The 13,458-nt window shown below is 46.3% G+C and overlaps 2 protein-coding genes across 10 annotated transcripts in view; one reads left to right on the plus strand and one right to left on the minus strand.

The window, feature by feature from the left end:
* Positions 1-13,458, minus strand: part of AKIP1 (A-kinase interacting protein 1) — a 210,676-nt gene that overhangs the window by 102,480 nt on the left and 94,738 nt on the right. The window lies entirely within an intron of this gene.
* DENND2B (DENN domain containing 2B) overlaps positions 1-13,458 on the plus strand; it is a 177,646-nt gene that overhangs the window by 62,742 nt on the left and 101,446 nt on the right. The window contains exon 1 of one of the 9 annotated variants that reach the window (XM_050756088.1): positions 10,710-13,453. The exons of the other annotated variants lie outside the window; for them this stretch is intronic. The gene's annotated coding sequence lies outside the window, so the exon portion shown is untranslated. Of the gene's footprint in view, positions 1-10,709; positions 13,454-13,458 lie in introns of those variants that run through there. 9 annotated transcript variants of the gene reach the window in all.

Consider the following 13,458-nt stretch of genomic DNA (forward strand, 5'->3'; position numbering starts at 1 on the left):
AGCAGCTCCCCTTCTAGGTGAGTCATGTCACAACAGCCTCTAAGGCCCGAAGGAGAAGCTGCCCACAGCTTAGATTGGGGCTGCAGCTGTTCCCCACTCCCAGCAGTCCGGCTTCCTGAGCTGAGTCACAAATTGCATCTGTCTATGTTCCTTGAGGATTAAAAAGTAACATTCTTGTTCTCACTCCCTCTTTCCTCCTTCTTCTACTCCCCTTCCTGTACCTTCTCCCCTTGGGCTTCCTCTCTCTAAAATTAGATATCAGTCACCCAGGGAAGATGAAACTTTGAAATACACTGGAGAACAGGCCAAGGGCACCCTTGGTTCTGCTGGTTCAGCCTCTTTCCCTGGAATGAAGGGCGGGGGTACAGATTCAGGAGGGCAATCCAAGTATCATGGCCCCACTGGTAGCCTAGACCCAAGAGAGGCTGTACCCCACTCCCCGCCGCATCTGATTCTAAGAACTGCTTTACAGGAGGTCCACCTAGCACCTCAGGGAGATGGGAGGGTCTGAGGCCTGGACCTTCTGAAGCACCTTCCTGTGGGGCAAGTGGGACTAAAGGATTGAAGAATATGTCTTCCTTCCTGTCACTCCTCTTAGCTGTTAACTATCATTGCCCTGGAAGTGTCCCCATTTCCACTGTTGGGCCTAAGAGAGTGGTCTGAGGCAGCCAAGCCCAGGGAACACATAGTTGAGGCTGGGGGAAGCCTGGCAGCAGCCCTTCCAAGCTCTGGCTTGGCCTTCCTTCTGTGCTTCTGCTTGGGCCTGGGAGGCGAGTGTGTTTAGGGCAGGCTGTGAGGAGGGGAAGGGAAAATCTGCAGGCAGATAATTGTGTTCTTTGAGTTGGAGGGACCGTGGAAAGTGGAGAAGGGGCCAGGAGGGCATGAAACAAAAAAAAAAAAAAAAAAAAAAAAAAAAGACCATCTGGCGTAGTCTGCAGAGATTTGTCTTTAAAGCCTGTGGGAAAACTTGCATTAGTGTGAGCCTTCTCCTGGCAGGCGGGGGCTGGGGAGGCTGGGCATTCGTTTCATCCTGGAGGGGAGGTGCTGTGTGTGTCTGTCTCAGTAGGTGGGTCGGGGGAACTACTGGGTACATCTGTCTTAGGGGAACATGCCACATAATATTGTGCTGATAGAAAAAACCTGAGGTCTCTATTTCTAACCATAGGCCCCAGAAAGTTCGTGTGTGTGTGTGTGTGTGTGTGTGTGTGTGTGTGTGTGTGTATGTCTTCTGAAGGGAGAGGAGGGTGTTAAATGAGTCTAGACTACCTTATTGAAGAATTTCTGTAAAGACCACTTCTGTTATTTTTTTGGCTCTGATGTAATGAATACACTGTTGTTGGGGAGGCTGTTGAAACTATCAGTATACTCTTCTCATCTAAAACTGCCTGAATGTTACATTTCACTGTCCTTATAAAAGAGTGAATTATTTGCTGTTAGCGTATGAAGCCTTTTTAACCAAAGCAGAACCTATTCCTACAGGCTTGTCGCGAAACCACCACAGTTTCTCAGAGCTCCAGACTCTTCCTCTGTGTGACCTGTCATCACCAAAGGGGTTGTGTGTGAGCTGGAGATGGACTGTAGGAAATCACATAGTGGATGGAGGATTATTTGGAACTGGGAAAAAATGAGATAAACTGAGGGTTACAGGAGACAAGATCTGAGGCAGGAGGAAGGCTACCGGAAGGAAGCAGGAGTGAGGCGCTGGGCAAGGGGCCCTGGCTGGAAGCAGTTCTCAGGAGCAGCAGATGGTGATCGAGGGAAGGGCTGACCTTGGAGGCCTACACAATTTAGCAGAAGGCCAGACTGCCCTCAGGGCACTCAGGGGTACAGTGTTGTGCAGGCCCTCAGAAGCACTGGAGCGGGTAGGGGTGGCTGGCATTGGGGTTAACACCTCTGTGTTTTGCTTTTGGCTCAGAGGCATCTCTGGCGCCCGTCTATGCAGTGTTGGTCTGTTCACCCATTTAGTCAGTGAATACGGAGTGTCTGGGCCAAGATCTGGGAAGGAACACAGGAGTATCAAGTATGGACCTTACTCCTATCTATGTCATATTATAATAGATGTTGTGTTGTAGTTATTTCTTCCCCTCTCTCCGGAACTCTCAGTGTGATTAAGAGAGAAGCAGCACAGACCTGCTGCAGTTCTGAGTTTTGATGGTCGGGTTAATGACCATCTCATGCTCTTAGGCTGGGAAAAAGGAGCAGGATCCAAGAGACTGATTTCAAGCACTATTTGAATGAAGGAAGAGAGCCAACTGAAGGACTGGAAATAGGAGGGTGAGGGTTCTAGGCCTGCGTTGAAGCTTCTCTGACAGTGTCAAAGGATGGGGTATGTGGGAGGGAGTCATAGGAAAGGGGAAATGGGAAAGTTGGAAAGAAACGATCAAGTCAGCTATTTTTAAAACTCTAGTTTTGTTTGAGGAACTGATTTTTGGTGTGCTTGTGACTTGGAACACAGGCTACCTTATGGAGTTCTGACAACTGAGTTTTATAGATTGTTTTCAAATGAACTAGCCTGTGGTATGTTTGTTCAACTCTCAGTGACTCTTAGGTACTGAGTGAGTGCATGGTGCTGCCTTAGAGCAATTCTGATGGAATCATTTGCATTTAATGTGAGTATCTGACATGCAGTGCAGTGCAGTGATTAAAAGCTATAGCTCAGGGGTCTTAGAGGCCTAACTTTAGAACCTGACCTTGCTGTGTAACCTTGGGTAGGTTATTTAATCTCTGCGTGCATCAGCCTTCTTTGAGGCATCTGTAGAATGGATGTAATAGTACTTGATAGAGTTGTGGTAAGGATTAAATGAAATGATGCATGTAAATAGGCCAGTGCCTGGTGCATAGTAAATGTTCAGTGCTTTCCAGTATATTATTATCAACTTAGAGCAGCATTTTGAAGAGAGTGGGCTGGTGTCTCTCAATCAGGTTGATGTTACTATGCTGGGAACAAACCAGATTCTTCTTTTAGACGTAGCTGCTGGTTGGGCACGGTGGCTGACATCTGTAATTCCGACACTTTGGTAGGCCGGGGTGGGTGGATCACTTGAGGTCAGTGTTCGAGACCAGCCTGGCCAATATGGTAAAAAGCTGTCTCTACTGAAAATACAAAAACTAGCTAGAAATAGTGGTGTGTATCAGTAATCCCAGCTACTGAGTAGGCTGAGGTAGGAGAACAGCTTGAACCTGGGAGGCGGAGGTTGGAGTGAGCTGAGATCGCACCACTGCACTCCAGCTTGGGTGACAGAGCAAGACTTCGTCTCAAAAAAAAAAAAAAAAAAAAAGAAGAAGTAGCTGCTATTTTGGATCTGGTTCATCTTTCTGTCAAGACCCCAGGTAGTCTGGTCTGGGGTCTGTGCAGTCCTGGGTGTGTAATAATATGAGATTTCCTAATAACACAAGATTTCCTCCCCACTGCACAAAGCTGCTTGTGTTCAGTTCCTGCCACTTGACAGACAGCTCCCCATGTCTTACGGCTGCTGCATCAGGCAGAAGGATCAAAGAAAGGGCACAGGGGGCCATGGGCAAGGTAAGGAGAGAAAGACAGTTGCTTTGGAAAGTCACCAGCAGCCGAGGAGGACTGCCCTTTCAGACCTGGCCCTACATGTTAGGAAGGTACTTGAGAGTGTCCTTTAAGAGGAAGGAGTAGGGGCCAATGATATTTTGAGGACACGGCAGCCGCTCACACTGGAGAAGCCAGAAATCCTGAGTCTGAGGTAGTCTTTGTCAACCCAGCTTCAGACGTTCAACTCTTTCCTCCTGCTGTGGGATGCTCACCCCTCACAGGCAGGGGAGACCAGTCCATCCGGAACTGCTTCTTGCCTGCCCCTTTCCTGCTGGTCAGCCTAGGTGGGGCCCAAGGTCTTTCTCATTGTGGTGTTGGAGGCCCTTCATAAGCTGCTCTCAGTGCTCCAGACCCTGGCCTCTGCTCCGGCCCTCCTTACCCCTGCTTCCACAAGTACTGCCCTTGTACTCTTCCAGACGCAGCTTAGAGCATAGAATAGGCTTTGCAGCCAGCTCTGAGGGTTCATAGTCTGTTTTTTTCCTCTATCTGTGGACTTCTGGTGAGTTCATCTCTGTAAGCCTCAGTGTTTTCATCTGTAAATTGGGAGTGATAATATTACCCACCTCAAAGGGTTACTGTAAGGTTTCAATGAGTTAATTTACATAAGGCACTCGACTTAGTTCTAGACACAGATATGCTCTCTATAAATGTTAGCTGCTGCTGTTGTTAGTAATCCATCCTTCCTGTGAATTTCTTTGCCTACGTATAGCAGTAGAAAGCCCCAGCCAGGGAGTCAGCAGGTCTGAATTTTGGTTCCAGCTCTGTCTCTAACTTGCTGGGACGATCTTGGGAAGTAACTTGATGTCTCTAGGGTTCAGTCTCCTCTTCCAGAAAGTAGAAGGCATGGATTCAGTGTTCTCATTGACATCCTGACTTGACACTTTTTTTTTTTAAGACAAAGTCTTGCTCAGTTGCCCAGGCTGGAGTGCAGTGGCACGATCTTGGCCCACTGCAGCCTCCGCCTCCCGGGTTCAAGCAATTCTCCTGCCTCAGCCTCCTGAGTAGCTGGGACTACAGGCACATGCCACCACGCCCGGCTAATTTTTGTATTTTTAGTAGAGATGGGGTTTCACCATGTTGGCCAGGCTAGTGGCCAACTCCTGACCTCAAGTGGTCTGCCCGCCTCGGCCTCCTAAAATGCTGGGAGTACAGATGTAAGCCACCGTGCCTGGCCCTGACTTGACTTTTCAAATGTGTATATCTTGTGTTTTCAAGTAGATTCCTTGAAGTTGTATGAAATCAAGTATAATATTTTGTACTTTTTATTTCCCCAAATGGCCAACATATATAGTTGGTGCTTAAAAAATATTTGGGTAACTTTTCTTTAACCCCATCAACCAGATTCTAGGGAGCATTTTGACTTGGTTGTCACCACTCAGAGGCTGGAATCTTGTTTTCAGATGTATAGAGCAGTACAAGGAGGCCTCAGCCTTTAGAAAGTAAGAAGGTAGGTTTTTCTTGGTGCTCTGGGAAAATTTTGGTCAACAGATATTTGGGGAACTTATTTGTTCTGCTCTGTAGCCTTAGACCAGCTCTTTGAATAAATATTGCCATCACTGTTTCCTTTTCTCAGTGGGGAAAAGTGCCAGTGTTTTCTGAGCAATCCCCTCTCCTTTAGAGTTTAGGGTGAGCCAGTTGATGCCCAGAGACAAATCTGTGTCTTAGGGGAAGAGCCATCCAATAGGAAAGTAATGTTTAGAGCCTGGGCTCTGGGGTCAGATTGGGTTCAAATTCTACCTCTGCCATCTGATAGCTCTGTAACTTTAGACAAGTTACTTGTCCCTGCCACAGTTCCTCTTCTGTAAAAGTGAGGCAGTGGTAGCATTATCTCATAGGGTTTTAACAAAACCTAAGTGCTAAATGTAAAGTGCCTAAAATAGTGCTTCCTGCCTCCTTGCTGAATAAAATGTTTGCAGTTATTGTTATGTTTATTATTCTCTTGTAAACCAAGTAGTGTTTATTCCTTTTTTTTTTTTTTTTTTTTTTTTTTTTTTGAGACGGGTCTCGCTCTGCCGCCCAGGCTGGAGTGCAGTGGCCGGATCTCAGCTCACTGCAAGCTCCACCTCCCGGGTTCACGCCATTCTCCTGCCTCAGCCTCCCAAGTAGCTGGGACCACAGGCACCCGCCACCTCGCCCGGCTAGTTTTTTGTATTTTTTAGTAGAGACGGGGTTTCACCGTGTTAGCCAGGATGGTCTCGATCTCCTGACCTCGTGATCCACCCGTCTCGGCCTCCCAAAGTGCTGGGATTACAGGCCTGAGCCACCGCGCCCGGCCTCCTTTTTTTTTTTTTTTTTCTTGAGACAGTCTCGCTGTCGCCCAGGCTGGAATGCAGTGGCACGATCTCGGCTCACTGCAATTTCCACCTCCTGGGTTCAAGTGATTCTCCTGCCTCAGCCTTCCGAGTAGCTGGGACTACAGGTGTGTACCATCACACCTGGCTAATTTTTGTATTTTTAGCATAGATGGGGTTTCGCCATGTTAGGCAAGCTGATCTTGAACTCCTGACCTCAGATGATCCGTGTGCGTAGGCCTCCCAAAGTGCTGGGATTACAGGTGTGAGCCACCGCGCCCGCGCCCCCGCCCCCCGCCGAGAGAGGGTCTTACTCTGTCACACAGGCTAGAGTGCAGTGGTGTGATATTAGCTCACTGCAACTTCTGCCTCCCTGGCTCAGGCGATCCTCCTACCTCAGCCTCTGAAGTAACAAGTGTGTACCACACCTGGCTGATTTGTATAATTTTATTTTTTAGAGAGATGGGGTTTCTTCATGTTGCCCAGGCTGGTCTCGAACTGAGCTCAAGTGATCTGCCTACCTCGGCTTTCCAAAGTGTTGGGATTACAGGCATGAGCTGCTGCACCCAGCCTCAGCAGTGTTGCAGTCTGCCTGTCTGTCTTTTCTCTTCTTTTTTTTCTTCTCTTTTTTTTTTCAAAGTCTTGCCCTGTCACCCAGGCTAGAGTGCAATGGCATGATCTCGGCTCACTGCAACCTCCACCTCCCAGGTTCAAGTGATTCTCTGGTTTCAGCCTCCCAAGTAGCGACGATTACAGGTGCATGCTGCCATGCCTGGCTAATTTTTTGTATTTTAGTAGAGACGGGGTTTCACCATGTTGCTCAGGCTTGTCTCGAACTCCTGAGCTCAGGCATTCCATCTGCCTCGGCCTCCCAAAGTGCTAGGATTACTTACAGGTGTGAGTCACTGTGCCAGGCAGCCGAGTTTCTTTCTTTGTGGCTTGTCTGTTGGGTTTGTTCTGCTGAGAAATGCGAGGCGATATCCCATTCCTCTGTGTCTTGGGCAGACGGTATCAGCAGAGCAGTGGTAAGCATCCCCCAATCAGCATATAGATCGGAGCTCCTGTACCTTGCTTTTGTAAAGAAATTATAAACCAGAGGAGGAATCTGGCCGAATCAAAAGAGCCTCTAGGCTGAGCGGGCCCTCTCTGAGGAGTAATATGTGTTGTATGAACAACAGGGATAGGGACATGGCAGACCCAGTGTCAAAGAGCAGGATGGGAAGTGGGAAGGCTGACGGGAGGGTGAGGGAGACAGACGGCTCTAGATAGTGAAGAGTGGCGAATGTCTCTGGGCATTTGTGGCATTGATACCTTTGGCATCAAGGTAAGTTCCTGGTACTTCATCTTCCCAAGAAATAGCCTGATCCCAGCCCCAGGTGAGACTTGCCCCAGCAGTCTCACTCCTCTTTCAGAGGAGTGGTGGATTGGGATGAGGAGGTTCTAATCTGTTTCTAAAGAGAATGAGTAGCTCCTTATCTGCAAGTGTAATTATAAAGAGATTTTCTTTTGCAACTTCAGGGAACAGGAACTTTTGCTGCCAGATTTAGCAATGTGTTTTAAGTCCCTCAAATCTTCTTTGAGTGCTACCAAAGCCCTGAGCTTTGTTGTTATCTCTTGTTGAAATGCATCCTGGAAAGGTCATATCAACAGTGCCAATTTATGGGCTTGCTGAGCCCAGACAGGCCTAGGGCAGAATGGGGAGTTCCTAAGAGTAGAGGCTTCACAAATTTACTCTTTGAGTGAGGCTGTTTACAATGTAAGGTTATTTTTGCTTTAGAAGACCAAACTCTGTAGATGATGGTCAAACATCCTGTTCTTCAGCTTTTTTACTTCTGCAGGCTCCCACAGGCAGGGGCTGAGATTCGACAGTAGCTCCCTGTAGAACCAGGAGAAGCGCAGCCTCAGTGGTGCATAGAGCTCCCAAAACAGTGCCCCATACTCCTTAGTGGAGATAAGTTTCCTTGGCAGAGTTATGCTGGAATCTCCCTCCCATTTAGTTTATTAGCAATTTGTGACCTAATATGTGTTCTGATAGAGTAATTAAAAGATGGTAAAGGCCGAACACAGTAGCTCACACTTGTAATCCTAACACTTTGGGAGGCCGGGGCAGGAGGATTGCTTGAGGCCAGGAGTTTGAAACCAGCCTGGGCAACATAATGAGACCCCATCTCTGCAAAATAAATGAAATTAGCCAAGCATGGTGGCACATGCCTGTAGTCCCAGCTACTTGGGAGGCTGAGGTAGGAGGATTGCTTGAGCCCTGGAGTTCAAGGTTATAGTGAGCTATGATTGTGCCACTACACTCTAGCTTGGGTGACAGAGCAAGATCCTGTCTCTAAAATAATAATAATAATAATAATAATAAATGGTGAAGACTGAGGACTGTAGACACTACACATGGAACTTTGTACTTATTTGCAAAGACCTTAGGACAAAAAGGTCTGACTTGTGTGTATATACTTTGTCACTTGGCAGAAAGGAATGCCAGTAGGGAAAGGAAATTAAAGAACTTGAATGACCCCAGCAACTATAAAGGAGTATTCTCTGGGTTTGTGCTTCTGTAGTCCCAGCTGCTCAGGAAGCTGAGGCAGGAGACTGCTTGAGCCCATGAGTTTGAGGCTGTCCTGTGCAATAATCACACCTGTGAATACACACTGCACTCCAGCCTGAGCAACATAGCAAGACACTGTCTCTTAAAAAAAAAAAAAAAAAAAAAAAAAAAAAAAAAAAAAAGGAAAAGAGAAAAAGGCGGATGGTACATGAGTGTGAGAAGAAAAAGAAAATAGCTAGGACATCTGAGACAAGGTTGGCAATGGCAGTGACCTTGGTTTGCCATCTGTGGCTTTGACTCTGGCTGCTATGTTCGGGGAATTGAGGCTTTTGAATCTAGAAAGGAAAGACAATACTGAGGTTTCTTATTTTCTCTGCCTCTCTCCAACCTCCTGATTGACTCACCCCTTTGGGGTGAAACATAAATGGAACACGTAGCACTGTCCTTTCTGAGTCCCTGCCTCTCTGCGTTGGAGTCATCACTGATGCTCAGGGTTTACTCTTGGGTTAGCTGTGCTGGGAGAGCCAGTTGTGAAGATATGGAGGAAAGAAGAGCTATTGGTTTTGTCAACTCAATTCTAATAAGTGCCCAGGGGGAAGTGGCAGGGATCCAGGTTAAAAAGAAAGCAACCAGGGCAGGGTGCAATGGCTCAGGCCTGTAATCCCAGCACTTTGGGAGGCTGAAGTGGGTGGATTACTTGAGGTCAGGAGTTCAAGACCAGCCTAGCCAACATGGTGAAACTTTGTCTCTAAGTACGAAATTAGCAGGGTGTGGTGGCAGGTTGCCTGTAATCCCAGCTGCTTGGGAGGCTGAGACAGGAGAATTACTTGAACCTGGGAGGCGGAGGTTGCAATGTGTGCAGTGAGCCGAGATCGTGCACTCCAGCCTGGGCAACAAGAGCGAAACTCCGTCTTAAAAAAAAAGCAACCGGAAATTGTTGTTTTATTTAAATCTCGTTAAATGGAAATAGAAAAGCCTTTTTAGTTTCTTTCCCACCCGCTCCAGTTGCAGGACCCACAACAGTTTTTTTCCCTCCATTTAGATGTAGGTGCCTATTCTGCTTCTGTGCCCAGATGGGTTTTGAAAGCAGTGATATCCAGACTTCTTTTCATCTGAAAAACACCGAAGGCCAGATGTCTACATGGCCTTGCAGGAAGAAGCTGAGCTTCTTCTGGAAAGCTGTAGAAACAAAAAAAGAAGGCAGTGGAGACTGCAACACCTGTGCCATCCTCCTGGGTCCCTGATACCCCTTAATGTTTTGTCAGTTGGGGGGTTGGGATGGCTTTTAGTTTTTGGTGTTCCCCAAAAGTCAATCCTCAGTCTGTTCTCTTTTTAATTTACAGTCTTTCCCTGGGCTTCCATCTTCTACTGTCACCAGTTAGAGAAAGAGAAGGAGTATCTAACTCTGCCTCTCTTGCTTCAGAAGCTGAATGTATTTATTCATTCAATAAATATTTATTGAGTATTCCTTCTGTTCTAGGTTTTGTTCTGTATGTGAGGAGGTAGGGATAACTAAGACATTGAAGTCCTTGTTGTCATGGAGCTTAGTGAGTGGGGAAGCATTTCAGTAAACAAGGAAACAAATCAATAGATGAGATCAGGATAGTGCTGTGAGCTAGGAAGGAAATAATGGTAATGTAATAGAGTAACAGGGACCTGAGAAGTTAGAGAAGGACTCTGAGAATGACATTTGAACTGTGAACTCAAGGATGAGAAGAAGCTGTGACTGTGCAGATTTGGGGAAAGTTCCTTTCTGGAAAAGGGAACAGCAGTCAAAGCTCCTGAGGTAGGAAAGAGCTTGACATGCAGGAAGGACACCTAGGAGGTCATCATTGTTAGAATATACAGAGCAAGGGGGTGTCGGAGTGGAAGATGTGGCACAACTTGGGATAAGGTATGGAAATTTCAGAGGGAGAGAGAGGAACATTGAATCTGATTGAGAAGAATCAGTAAAAGGAGTATGGTGCTAGGTATGGTGGCTCATGCCTGTAACCCCCACGCTTTGGGAGGCTGAGGCGGGAGGATTGCTGGAACCCAGGAGTTTGAAGCTTCAGTGAGCTATGATCATGCCACTCCAGCCTGGGCAACAGAGCAAGACTCTGTCTCAAATAAAAGAATAGAAGAGAAGAGACAGAGCAATACTCTGTCTCAAAGAAGAGAAGAGAAGAGGGAAGGGGGGAAGGGGAAAGGGGGAAGTGTGGGAAAGAAGGGGGAAGAAAGAAGGGGGAAGAAAGGGGAAGAACGAGGAAGAAGGGGAAGAAGGGGGAAGAAAGGGGAAGAAGGGGTAAGGGGTAAGGGGATAAGAATATGAGGAAACAAAAGGGATCTGGAGTGGGCATAGGCAGTACCTGCTTAGCTAAGGAAGTCGAATTAATATAGTCTGCATACTTCTTGGGATCAAGCACTATGTGTTTTTAAATTATCTGCAGATTTTAGGTTTATGGTAAGACTTTAGTGTAATGCTTACTCTGTTCTAAGCATTGTGTTATACTAGGTGTTTTTATTTCATTATTTTAGTAAATCCTTAGGATGACCTGTGAGTTAATTTGTTGATGTTGTAACATCTACAGGGACGTGGAGTAGCTAACTTGCTTAAGATATAAATCTAAGGCTGTTGATTCCAAGCATGTGTTCTTGCCACACCTCCACTCTGGTTAGTATATCAAATGCAGCTCTTCCGTGGTTATCTAGAACATCTAATGAGTTTTTTCCTTTGAATCATTATGTGTTATTTATGGTCACATTGTGAATGTTTGCAGAATTGAATGAGGTTTTTTAAAGCTTTCTCTGAAAGGGGTACCTGGTTAAATACTGAGAATGTGAGTCCATATAAATAACTGGGGAGGGTGGGGCTGTGGCAAGACTTGGAAGCAGTTAACCTGAATTACATCTCTTCATCTGGGCAGGAAGAAAATGGCCTTTCTCCTTAACGCTCCGTAAGTAGTTAGATGTCTTAGATTGCAGTTCCCCCTATTGTATAAGAAGATGGAATTTACCTTTGGAAAAAATAAGTAATTTGTCAGTAAACTAGTGTTTGTATATAAACCCTGATTTCCTAGTGTACAGATATCTTCTAGCGTCTTCAAGTTTGTTGGAAATGTTTGAGAAAAGAAATGTATCAGGCCACAACTTTCACTTCTTGGAAATTGAACATTGACTAGTTTCTATGGGTTGTTACTTCTTTTTCTTTTTCGAGATGGATTCTTACTCTGTCACCCAAGCTGGAGTGCAGTGGCGTGGTCTTGGCTCACTACAATTGCCGCCTCCCTGGTTAAAGCGATTCTCCTGCCTCAGCCTCCCACATAGCTGGGATTACAGGCATGCGCCACCATGCTTAGCTAATTTTTGTATTTTTGTAGAGATGGGGTTTCACCATGTTGGCCAAGCTGGTCTTGAACTCCTGACCTCAGGTGATCTGCCCGCCTTGGCCTCCCAAAGTGCTGGGATTACAGGCATGAGCCACTGAGCCTGGCCCATACTTCTTTTTCTAAAGGTTTGATCCTGTTTGGATTCTATCAGTAGTGAAGGCCCAGGATTCTGAAATGAAAATGTATGCAGTATTTATAAACTCTCATTCGTTGGTGTTCATGAAATCTGTGGTCAGCCTAATCACCCTGCTTAGATGGAATAGTTTGTGAAGGGCAGAGCAGGGTGAAACTGAATTTCAGATTTGGCATAGATTGCTAGAACATAGAGGAAATTTCTTTGGTAAGTCACTGGATTCTGCTTTCCTGTCTCCCCTTCCCAGTTTGTTTCAGTAACACACTTGCTTCTGAAGGAAAGATAATGTACTTGGGAAAGATTCCTTTAGAGGGTATTGTTCAGATGGTCTTCATCACTGATTCACAATGAGCAGACGTTAAATGGTCATCTGCCATGAGCAGGTACACACAGATGGGTTAGAAGGTGAGGCTGGAAAGACTGGCTAAGGTCAGATCTTTAAGGGATTGAACCATCCAGAAAGCGGAGAATCACTTTCCCCAGGAAGCAGAAAGGAAACACAATTGGATATGGTTTGTGGAAAAGAAAGCTAGGAAACCATGTAGAAAATGGAACTGGAATGGGAGGAAACTTGCCTATTTTATTGGCTGTAACTGGAGGGTGATATTCCAGTCCCTCAAAATTCATTTAGAGCAGAAAGTAAGGGAAGTCTCGGGGCGGGTGGGATCAGAGCTCCAGACTGCAGAGCTTTCAGCTTTCTGGAGCCGTAGAGCAGTGGTTTTCAGACTTGACTGTGCATCAAACTCACCTGGAGAGCTTGTTAACCAATTTAGTAGAAATTTTTTGGTAAAAATTTGCATTTTTAACAAGTTCCGAAGTGATGCTGCTACTGTTGGCTGGGAATCCCACTTTGAGAACCACTGCTTAAGAGGCTTGGCAGCTGAGATGCCAATAAGGGTGTGAGGGTCAGATGTTAATTGGCTTGCTTTCTTTTACTGACCCAGAATTTCATGTCTACAAAGCTTTACTTTAGATGTTCTTAGGTGGCTTACTCTTAAACATCAACAAAGCCTGGTAAAGGTCCATGTTCTCAGTGACTCTCTTCACCAAATCCGTATCACTTCTGGATAAGATTTCCAGGTATGTGCTCGTCTTTGAACAGATGCTTGTCTGATTTTTGGAAAATGCCCATCCTGGGCACTTGATTTCATTAGGATTGGTGATATTTATGCCAGGAAAAGCTTCCCTCCTCCTGTCAGCACTGCTTCTGACTGGCAGGGCTGTTTCAGGGACAGCCAGCATGGGCTGCACAGAGTGTGTTCTGTTGATTAGCCAGATTTACACAGGACATGCCTGGGAGATTATCTCTTTACGCCAGGAGTTGAATTTCAAGGGCAAAGTTCACAGTTGGCAGCCGAAAGGCTGAGAACACCTGGAAGAGGGGAAGGGTTTCACTTGACTTTCACTTCCCCAGGCCTCAGTGCCTCTTCCCACAGAGGCTGCGTTTTCTCCTTGTTGCTGCCTGAGCAGGTGACCTTGGGATGGTTCCCACAGAGCAGTGTGGCTCCAGGCACTGCCCTTTGCTGTCTACTTCAGCACCTGTGGCTTCAGGTGAG

This window comes from Macaca thibetana, chromosome 14, assembly GCF_024542745.1.
Source record: "Macaca thibetana thibetana isolate TM-01 chromosome 14, ASM2454274v1, whole genome shotgun sequence".
Lineage (NCBI taxonomy): Eukaryota > Metazoa > Chordata > Mammalia > Primates > Cercopithecidae > Macaca > Macaca thibetana.